The sequence below is a fragment of the Mustela nivalis genome, assembly GCF_964662115.1.
Source record: "Mustela nivalis genome assembly, chromosome: 5".
NCBI lineage: Eukaryota > Metazoa > Chordata > Mammalia > Carnivora > Mustelidae > Mustela > Mustela nivalis.
In genome coordinates, this window is record NC_139024.1 from 112877599 (window position 1) to 112888998 (window position 11400).

Sequence of the window (11400 nt, forward strand, 5' to 3'; positions counted from 1 at the left end):
ATAATATCTCAGTTGACATTCTCTGTTCGATAATACATTCTTCTCCTGCTTTCCTTTAATTTTTTTGGCTCATTGTTACATATAGCCCTTTGAGCACATTTAAGAAAGGTGATTTAAAATCTCTACTCATAAGTCCAAAGGGCTTCTTCTTCACTTCTCTGCGTGTGTGTGTGTATGTGTGTGTATAAATATACCCTACTTTCTTCATATGCTTCATAACTTTTGTTGACAAGTTGACATGTTAAATACCATAAAATGCTAACTCTAGAATTCAGATTCTCCCTTTTCCCCAAAGGTTTTTTTGTTGCTGCTTGTTGTGGGTTTTAGTCATTTGTTTCATGACTTTTATCAACTATTTTTGGGGAAACTAAAGACTTTGTTATATGTGGCCACTGAAGTCTCTAAATGCCTGGAGCCAAGAAAAAAAAAAAAAATCCCCCCTCCCCTAGTCTTTGTAGCAGGGCTCTTGTTTGGGCATGTCTTCAGTGTTCAGGTTCTTTGCAGTTCTGGCTTGGCCTTGTTTTTCTGTTTGCATGGGCTTGGCTAGAATGCCTGTGACAAGTAAGAGCTTAGAATCTTCAGTTTTTTCTGAGCATGCTTCTAACTCTGGTCATGAGCATGGCCTTGTAGATTCCTTAGTATCATGAGAAATTTTCAAAGCCCTTATTCCTCAAAAGCATATCCTTTCCAACCTTTCCTCCCATCTTTTTAATGGGTTTGTTATTTGCCACTACTGATATCATTTGCCGTATGTGGCAGCAAGTAGTTAATTTGCCTTTGAATATTTTCAGCCACTGCCTTCTGCAGCCATGTTACTGTTTCTCTTTTCTGAAAGAGTTCTGAGTTAGAGAAATAAAAGCAAGTTCTTTGCATTAGGCTTTAGGGAGCTCCAAGAGAGGTCAAAACAGATAGCCATAATTTTTGAAAAATAAAGTTTGCTCTGTTCCCTCCAGTCCTACGTTTCCACCCTGGGGATGTGGACTGTTGTCTTCTAGACTGTCACTGAGCTGGGAGAAGTAAAGTCATGGGAATTTAAATTGTTACAAAGTGCTCCTGCCACTATTCAGTTGCCTTTCTATTGATAAAATGTTCAGTTGATTGCTGTAAACCTTTGACTATTTTCCAGAGTTCTGACAAAGTTGTTTCTGACAGTTTTTGCCAGGTTTTCTAGTGTTTCTTTAGTGAGACATGCTCTTGAGTCCTTGCTCCACCAATTTTGCTGATGTCACTCCTGCCATATACTTTTATCTATGATTTTTTTAAAAAGATTTTATTTATTTATTTGACAGACAGAGATCACAAGTAGGCAAAGAGGCAGGCAGAGGGAGAAGAAGGGAGGAAGGCTCCCTGCTGAGCAGAGAGCCTGATGTGGGGCTGGATCCCAGGACCCTAGGATCACAACCTGAGCTGAAGGCAGAGGTTTTAACCCACTGAACCACCCAAGCGTCCCTATTATTCTTATACATATAAAATATATTTGATTGAATATAGAACAGATTTTTTTTTTATTTAATAGACTTCTATTGGGTATGTACTACATGCTCAGACCAATCCTAAAAAGCAGATATAACAATGGAATACTATGCAGCCATCAAAAGAAATGAAATTTCTTTTGCAATGACATTTGCAATGACATGGATGGAACTAGAGGGTATCATGCTTAGTGAAATAAGTCTATCGGAGAAAGACAACTGTCATATGATCTCCCTGGTATGAGGAAGTGGAGATGCAACATGGGGGGTTTGGAGGGTAGGAAAAGAGTAAATGAAACAAGATGGGATCGGGAGGGAAACAAACCATAAGAGACTCTTAATGTCACAAAACAAACTGAGGGTGGCTGGAGGGAGGGGGGTATGGAGAGGGTAGTTGGGTTATGGACATCGGGGAGGGTATGTGCTATGGTGAGTGCTGTGAAGTGTGTAAGCCTGATGATTCACAGACCTGTACCCCTGGGGCTAATAATACATTATATGTTTATAAAAAAATCAAAAAAATATTTTAAAAAGCAGATATAACCATGAACAAGACAGCCTAAACTCTTATCTCAGAGGTTTATATGCATCTGAGAACATATAAGATACCAACTACTAGGACCCATGGGCTAGCAACTGCTTTTGTAAATATTTATTGGAATTTAGCTGCACCCATTCCTTTTTTTTTTAACATTTTTTCCTTTTTTTAAAAAAAGAGTAGTTGACCATTTTTTTAAAAAAAATATTTTATCTATTTATTTGAGAGAGAGGAGGATGAGGGAGAAGCAGACTCCCTGCGGAGCAGAGAGCGCAATGCAGGACTGGATCCCAGAACAGTGAGATCATGACCTGAGCTGAAGGCAGATGCTTAACCAACTAGGCCACCCAGGTGCCCCCACCTATTCCTTTGTATATTGACTGTGACTGTTTTTGTGGTATAACAGCAGACTTGAATTGTTCCAAAAAAGCTGAAAATATTTACTATTTGGCCTTTTACAGAAAACATCTGCAGACTCCTGAACTAAGGCACTGATACTGAATACTGAGTTTCAAGAAGGAAAAAAAAGGACAGAGCCCTTATGTCATGCAAGGATGTGTACGTGTTATGATTACATTATATTTCAGATATATGAGGAAGATACAGTTAACAATTAAAAGATACTTACTTGATCTCAGTGTGGCAAGGAAATTTCTTTTTATAAAAGATTTATTTATTTGAGAGAGAGAGAGAAAGCAAGAGAGAGAGAGAGAGAGCACATTGGGCAGGGTCCTGGGCAGAGGGAGAGGGAGATAAGCAGACACCCTGCTGAGCAGGGAGCCCATGACTTGAGCTGAAATCTAGAGTCGGACGCTTAACTGATTGAGCCACCAAGATGCCCCAGAAATTTCTCATTTGAAAGAAAAATGACACAAAGAAAAAAAATTTTTTTTAAAGATTTTATTTATTTATTTGACAGAGAAAGATCATAGGTAGGCAGAGAGGCAGGCAGAGAGAGAAGCAGGCTCCCTGCTGAGCAAAGAGCCCGATGTGGGGTTTGATCCCAGGACCCCGAGATCATGACCTGAGCCGAAGGCAGCGGCTTAACCCACTGAGCCACCCAGGCGCCCCAAGAAAATATTGATAAATCTACTTTCCAATTAACTAATTCCAATTAACCAATAAACTGTGACAGTTAAGCTTTTGTTTGTGAGTGTGAGGTGGGTTTTTGTTTTTGTTTTTGTTTTTGTTTTGTTTTTTTTTAGATTTTGTTTATTTATAGAAAGAAAGAGAGCATGTGCAAGTGTGGAGAGGAGCAGAAGGAATGGGAGGGAGCGAATGTCGGGCAGACTCTATACTGAGTATGGTGCTCCTACACTGGGGCATGACCTCATGCCACTGAGATCATGACCTGAACTGTAATCAAGAGTTGGTCGCTCAGCTGACTGAGCCACCCATGCACCCCAACTCTAAGGTTTTTAATATAATATTCACATTGCTCTATTATTAAACTTTCTATACAAATGAAAAATTATAGTTTTATTTTAGGCAATAACATGACTGAAATTATGCAGCATCAGAGAAGATGTATTCCAAATTTATGGGATAGGCTTAGCCTAAAATGAAGAGGATGTATATGTATTAAGCCAAAAAAATATATTATGCATTTTAGTGACATTTATTTTAGAAGCATAGCCACATAGCACCAGACTGGACATTGACTGATATGCTAAATCTTAAAAGCAAGTAAGTTCACCCAGAGACATGAGGAAACTGATGAGAATTATCTTGCTGACCTCAAGAAAGAAAAGAACTTCAGACTTATTTGTCACAAACACAGTAGACTGGAGGGAGGACACAGTGTGTGTATCAGAAAGAAGGTAACAGTATTATAACAGAAGGACCTAAGAACCTGAGAAAATGAGTGCCATAAAAATGTTCGAACTGCACCTCTCTTTAGTACACCCCTAAAAAGGGTTTTTCATTTGTTTTTTGTCTTTGGTGCAAAGATGAGAGATAAACATCATTTCTTTGCACCCTTGAGAACTAAGACTAGCACTGAACAGTTCTCTAGAAAATGTTTGAACTTGCTTCTTTAAAATCTGAAAGCAATTACCATAAAAATATCAGAACTATATATTACCACCAACTTCTAGAAGCATTGCTGGCTCATAAAAAGGCATCAACTCCTATGCTTTTTATTGTCTTTCTTAATCTTAATCTTTCTTAATCTTGAAGGAATTGTTGATTTAATTAAAACAAACTGTTTTTTAGTGTAAGACTCAAATCATCTATAAAAACCAGTGTATTCCATTACCCCTGAAAATACCACATTAACTTTGTCTTTTAACACAGCATAAGAATGTCCATTAATGTCAAATTAAATCTGAGATGGACACATTGAATTCCCACTGGCTTGAAATATTTTATTGGATGTTTGTGAATGTGTTCCCTCTGAAGATTTTTCTAGTAATTACTAAAGAATACCTCCACCTCAGAAGTTGACTCTCTTCCTCACATGTCTGTACTGTTTTCTAGTCATCTAAGTGTGATAAAATTTTAACTGGAAATCACAGGTGATGAGATTGGCAAAGAAGCTGACTGAAGCAGGCCAGATCTGATACCTGTAAAATTAGAAACAAGATACCTTAACCAGGTGGCAGTTGTCAGTGGTTAGATTGGAATGCTATTTTTATGGTGGAATATTATTCAGCCCTGTTTTGAAAACCTCATACTAACTAGCAATTCAACTGCTCAGGGTTGTTAGTAATGAAGACACAACTATAAAGAGTTTACACATCTGCAAAAAATAATTTCCACTGGGTTCTGAAATTATAAATGTATATGTTTTCATGAAGTTTATTATTCTACATTTTTCTCGCAATAAAGAACCTTAACACATTTTTCCCTGTTTTCAGCTTTCTGCAGCAATCCCTTGCTTCATTTGATGTGAAGTGTTACAGCAAACCTGGCTGAAGAAGGAGATCTAAAGTATGTTAGAAAAACAACAAATCATAATGCATAGATGCTGGGCCAGAATGCAGAGCTTATAAATGAATACCAGTGAGTAGATAATATGACCATCTATTTAATAGAGTATAAAAATTAACTGATTAAAATTTACTTTCATATAAGTGTAGAAATAACAAACTTAAAAGATATATCTTTTAAAAGCACCTACTTTTTTGATGCTTTAGTATAGGTAGCAGTGATTTGGAGAAAGAAAACATGAAACATCAGAGAATCAGAGAAAAGGGTATAGAACCTAAGTTTAATATATAGATCTGAAGTGAGAGATTTTACAGAATATCATATATGAGGTATATCAGCATTACTCACCAAGTTTGGTGTGACTGAGTATATTCTGATGGTACCCAGAACAATTATGAGAGGGTAAATTTAATGGGATTAACTCCAAGGGAGTTGGACAAACTTGATATGGAATAACCATGAAATGGTATGAAAGGATAACTAATATTACTGGATCTTCTTTCCTGGGAACCAGGTTTGACTTGAATCTGTTTTGAACAAAGGAATATGCATCCAGCTTTTGCAAACAAAATTAGGTTACATAAACAGAAATTAAAACTAAATACCATGGGGGAAAGCAGAAGTCTTGTCACATAGTCATTTTTTCAGCTATATTAGCACTAGAAATAATAGACCAATAGAAAGTGAGAGTTGAACAAAACCTCAGTGATGCTTCAGAGCCTCTCCTTCTGGGTTGCAGCTATGGAAACTGAGATAGAGTATCTTATGAATCAAATTCATGTGTGTGTATTCACAAATTTGTGTTATGTGTATATGCACATGTACACACTGCCCCCGATATGACTTACTCTCTACCAGTGTAATTTTCTGCACTTTGATAATCAAGCCCAGTCCTAAAGATCTTTCATAAATAGCACTATTTTCCCATTCAACATTAACAAACAAAGGTTTCTAGGCTTGCTAGCACAACTGTAATACAGCAAAGAATCAAATATCTGTGAGAAAATACTTTGAAAATTATCTGAAAGGGTATACACAAAACCAACAATAATACTTACCTCCAAAAAGAGAGTGCATGGAGAAAAATTAGGGTGGTGATCAAAGGCAATTTTAGCCTCATCTATAATGTTCTAATTTTGGACAAAGAGAATGGCTTTGCTTATCATTTGTATAAATAAAAATCAATTTAAAAAATAGCGTGTTAGTAGATATACAAGTTAATCTTAGCATTTTCATACATATTTACATATTTGCTTTCTCAGATTTATATTTTTAGATTGCTTAAGACAGAAAACATGCACTATCATCTTCTCAGTTCTAGTTGTATTATCTCAAATAACCATTTCTGAATAAGCATATCAAGGGCCAATTCTTTGCTTTGCAGTTTTTACCATAGCCTCATGTGCATTTGTTCTAACTGATAGGTTACTCTATCACAAAGCCCACAACGAAAGATTTTCTTCCTGGGGCATCTACTACCAAACCTGGTATCATATGATAGAACTTACTGTCAATTAAAATTTTCTCTTAAAATTTTACAAACTGCTAGGAAACCAAAATATTTATAAAGAAAGAGAGGAATAGAATTTCAGATATTCAGATATTTCATGAAAATATGCTAGAAATACACAAACCTAAGAGTAATCCAGAGCTTCATCTACTGTTAACAGGCTTGTTGTACTTTGATGAGAATCAGTCTCATTTATAGAACCTAGTTTGTGATGCTGTCATGTTTACCAAACTCAGGGTCAGTATTCACATATATATTTTGATGATTTTGATATTCTGGGCATAGTATGGACATCACATTCTAATATAATGTGCATAAGTATGAATAGAAGTAGAATTTTTGATCTGCTAAGAACCTTCAGAATCTTCTCATTCAGTTTCTTCAAATGAGAAATAGAGAACCAAAATGTGAAGTTATTGACTTAAAATCATTCAGCAAGTTAGTAACGACTTAAGTTGAGACACAGGTGCTGATTAACATTATAAGTGTGTTTTCTTATATGCAACCAAGTTAGAAAAGTAAAATAGGCATGAGAAAGAAAGTCACAGTAGCTCATTAAGTACTCTAAGGTATGCCTAAGTGAAAGCTTGCCTCTAATATAGAATTTTTTTTAATATATCATTCTTCTGTTTAACAAACTTTGCATTCTCTGAGTTAATATCTTGCATTGTCCAGTGCTTCCTAATTGCAATTAAATTCCTAACACTGTTCCTTTCAGATAGAGCACTATGAGAACAAATGGACTCTTGCCAATTCCCCAGTCACTCATTTTGTAAACTTTCTATTTTTTGCTCTCCTCCTGGAACTAAATCAAACCTATGAAGTGCTACTGCGTAATTCCCCTTCATCTTGTACTGAAAAGTGCTCTTCCGCCTGCAATCTGATGTACAATCGAAAATTTCAAGCTGTTAATAAACAGCATGGATTCCTGGGTCAGAAAGCTGACCATCTGTGTGCCAAACACCTGGGTGTAAAGAATGAAGCTGCTCATTATTGATTCAGAACATGAATATAAATTGGATTACTCTGGAATGTTAACAGACAACACATCAGAAGGTGCTAATAAATCCACAACTTCACACAGTGCCCTGAGATGTTGCTTCAAGTTCTCTTCAGTTTTTCTTCTTTTCATGTCTTTATATAGAGGCCTGCCAGATTTAGCAAATGAAAGCACAAGATGCCGGCTAAATTTTGATTTCAGAAAAACAACAAATAAATTTTTTAGTATAAGTATGTCCCATGCAATATTCGAAACATACACCAAAAAAACTCTTTGTAGTTCATCTGAAATTATAATTTAACTGTGTGTCCTGTATATTTTATCAGACAACCCTATTTTTGGGCAAATACCTTTGAGCTACCTCTGAAGATAATCTGGCTTTTCCTCTGAGTTAATATGTGATTTTCAAAAATTTACGAGAAAGGGATTTCTTTTTTCTTTTTTGAGAGAAAGGGATTTCAACAAGCAAATATCTTATGAACTTTGCCTCAAGACTTACCTAGAGAAATTTGGCAGGCTTGTTTTTTTTTTGGGTAGCCCATGAGTAGGCAAACATTTTCTTAAAGGCTCAGATAGCAAATATTTTAGGCTTTGCAGGTCACACAGTCTCTGTCACAACTCTTCATTCATAGTGTGAAAACAGTTATAGACAATACATAAAAAATGATTGCAGCTGTGTTCTTATTTATTTAAGAAAACAGTTGTCTGGCAAGATTTGGTCTGCAGGCTGTAGTTCTCGAATTCATACCATGTTGCCAATATTCCAGTGACACTGAATTTTTTTAAAAGGTTTTATTTTTTTTAATATTTTAATTACTTATTCAACGGAGATCATAAGTAGGCAGAGAAGCAGGCAGAGAGAGAAGGGGAAGCTGAGCAGAGAGCCCGATGTGGGGAGGGATCCCAGGACACTGAGATCATGACCTGAGCTGAAGACAGAGGCTTAACCCACTGAGCCACCCAGGCGCCCCATCCAGTGACATTAAACTTAACTTATGGGAAAATAAGTCCAGTCAGTTGGTTAAAGCTGGATTTCCAAAAATCATAAAAAATAGCATGATTGTTCTGGGAGATGGAAATCAAAACTTTTACACATAAAATCTGAAACTGTACCATATCCCTCTGCTATTGAAGGGAGAAGATAATGATCATACAATGAATTAGGTTTGCAACACTAACCAGAATTAATTAAATGTAGCACATTATACTGTTACCTAGTTCATAATTCAAAGAAACACTGTCATTTAGCCAAATTACTACTTTTTTAAAAAGAAATTAATGGATATATTTAAAATTAAAAATGAAGGTCGGGACTAGCATCTCTAAGACAGAAAATTTAAACGAGAAGTAACACTGCACAAAGCAAATGAAAAGGGATCTTTATACACAAGGGCAGCTGAAAGGCAGAAAAATAACAGGATATGGCTGGTAGGATAAATTGAGAGAGACAAGTCTTGAGCAGTTTCCATGACTCATTGCTGAGCCACAGTAACCAGAGCGGTGAAGACTGATTCAAAATGGATACAAACAAAGTGAATATGGCATGCAAGAAGAGGGATGAAAAGAGTCAAAAACCAAGAGAGGATGAAATGGAGTGATGTCTTAGATACCTTTTCTGGCGAGACATGTGGAAAATAGAGATGGAGAGATTGGTTTTGTTTATAATCTCTTCTTGCCAGCAGTTACTTGTTTACAATACGAGGGTTAGGTCAAAGATGACGGGTGTACCTGATGATGACAGGAGGGCCTTTTTTTACAGTGTGTTTTTCTGTCCTACGAGTTTAGTCTGGTAGAAAGGATTCAGGCATACGTTTAAAATCAATCATGCATGTGACAGCCAACAATGTATTTCAGATAATCCAATGGAACAAGTGTTGCACTTGCTAAATTTGAGGCACAGAGAAAGAGAAGCAAAAGCAAATTGAGTGGAAAAAAATCACTTTATTAAATGTTTCTTTTTCCCTTTTCATAAGTGTCAAAGCCAGAATCAACCTGACACAACAGTAATTGTATAAATGACTGAAATGAAGTGAAGAGGTTATTGTCATTGAATAGCTATCTCCATGGCAATAGGAATAGATTGTGTACAATACCGAGTGAAAAGAAGTAAATGAATAAATACAATGCACATTCTTAGAGAACTCAGAATCAAGCTGATGGTTGAGAGGGTGCCAGAAAAGTTATCCAGGAGTCATGGTACCAGAAATGACCAACATTCTAACTTTGTTAATTTGTGAGGTAAAATGGTTCCCAAGTTAGAATGCACATTTATAGGAAATAGCCCAGGATAGCTTTAGCCAGGCATAGTTATTATCACAAAAACAGTAACAATTAATTTTAACAGGCTATTTTATATACTCTGATCAAATTAACTTCAAAAAACAATTTCCAACACCTGTGTAAATAATTTGCATTAGGTGTCACCAAAGGTAAAATTTATCTTGCTGGAAGCATAGTAACTAATCTTTCTGAGTGCTTTTTAAAGTGAGACATGATGGTAAGTGCTTCTATATGTCTTACAACAACCCTGGGAATGTGGTATTCTTAATATCTCTATTTACATATGAAAAAACGAGGCCCAGAAAGGTTAAGTAACTGTCTAAGGGACACACCTGAGAAGTGACAGTGCAGATCTTCTATTATAGGCTATCCCCCTTGAGAGCCTGGGTCTTGATTACTACTCTATATTTAAGGGTTTTATATATGTGCCCAGACAGATGGTCACTCACCATTTCAGGCAAGAGCTAATGTAGCCTTCATTAATAGATGTTGGTTGCGCTTGGCTTCTGTAGACAAGCTCTCCTGTCCTGTGTAACAGCCATGACTCATCTCATTACTCATCACTGGTTCCTGGCTGGGAAGGTGAACTGGTGGTGTCCTCTACTACCACACTGACTTCCAGAGTTGATTCTGTGATCTTACTGGCTGGAAAGGTGTGCCCTTCCTCTCCCTTCAGTTTGTGGACAGCCCTCCAGAGTCCCATTCTTGGGTTGGGGATATTTAGAGAAGCCATTCTCTTTCCTAATGGAATTAGTGAAGGGAATGCTGAGGGCAGGTCACTTCAAAGTATGGTCCTCAGAATAGCAGAGCAGCACACCTGGGAGCTTGCTTGAAAGGCAACTTCTTGGGTTCTACCACCCAGATTTACTGGATTTGTATTTTGCACATTAGAGTTGGAGAAATATCAGTTTAGGGCACATACTATTGCCATCATTTTTCCTCAAGTTTAGGAGGTCCATTACTGTATATGAGGGGAGACTTCTAGGACCCTAGGACCTAGAGCAGCCATTCTCATTCTCAGCTGACCAGAGATTTCCTTAACTGGAGATAATAGGTGACAGTTGTAGCCACACTTGAAAATGGCTCTTCTTCATAGAATTATAAATTGTAAAATGTTTTTCCTGGAGACTTTGTTCTTCTCAGATTCCCAACAAAACCAGTGACACAAAAGCTTCACCTTGGGATCAGACCTGTCACAGCTCTCAGTTACTCTTTGGCTTTGGTGTGCTTCACTGCATAAGAGAAATCAAAACTAAAACTGGAAGACTACATAGAATTCAGATCAATATAAGATGGTGGGAATCATGGCAGCTGATAGTGAAAGCTTAGTGACAGATTTGTGATACAGAAACACTACTACTGCCTCCCATTCCTTCCCTTCATTCCTGGCTGCCTCAGCAGTCACCTTTTCCTAAATGTTAATTTAATATTCAAGAGATTAATTTTGACTAAGTGCCTAGTGCCAGAGTCTTATCCTGCCAAACAAGGGTATATAGTCTACTTGAAGGGATGCCATGAGTGCATAAATTATAGAAGGATAATATAGACAAAAACAGGAAGTTGCTAACAAAATCACCAATTACTTATATTACAAGCTGGGTAGAAGCTCTGTTGAAACAGAATCTGGTCTCCCTATTTATGATCAAGCCCCAGCAAACAATCCATGGTA

The 11400-nt window shown here is 36.9% G+C and overlaps 1 long non-coding RNA gene across 2 annotated transcripts in view; it reads left to right on the forward strand.

The window, feature by feature from the left end:
- LOC309864362 overlaps positions 1–7537 on the forward strand; it is a 107028-nt gene extending 99491 nt beyond the window's left edge. The window contains exons 3-5 of one of the 2 annotated variants that reach the window (XR_014311474.1): positions 2472–2568; positions 4869–5013; positions 7170–7537. This is a non-coding gene — a long non-coding RNA (uncharacterized lncRNA). The remainder of the gene's footprint in view (positions 1–2471; positions 2569–4868; positions 5014–7169) is intronic. The other variant, XR_014311473.1, reaches the window with a different exon arrangement.
- The last annotated feature ends 3863 nt before the right edge of the window (positions 7538–11400 follow it).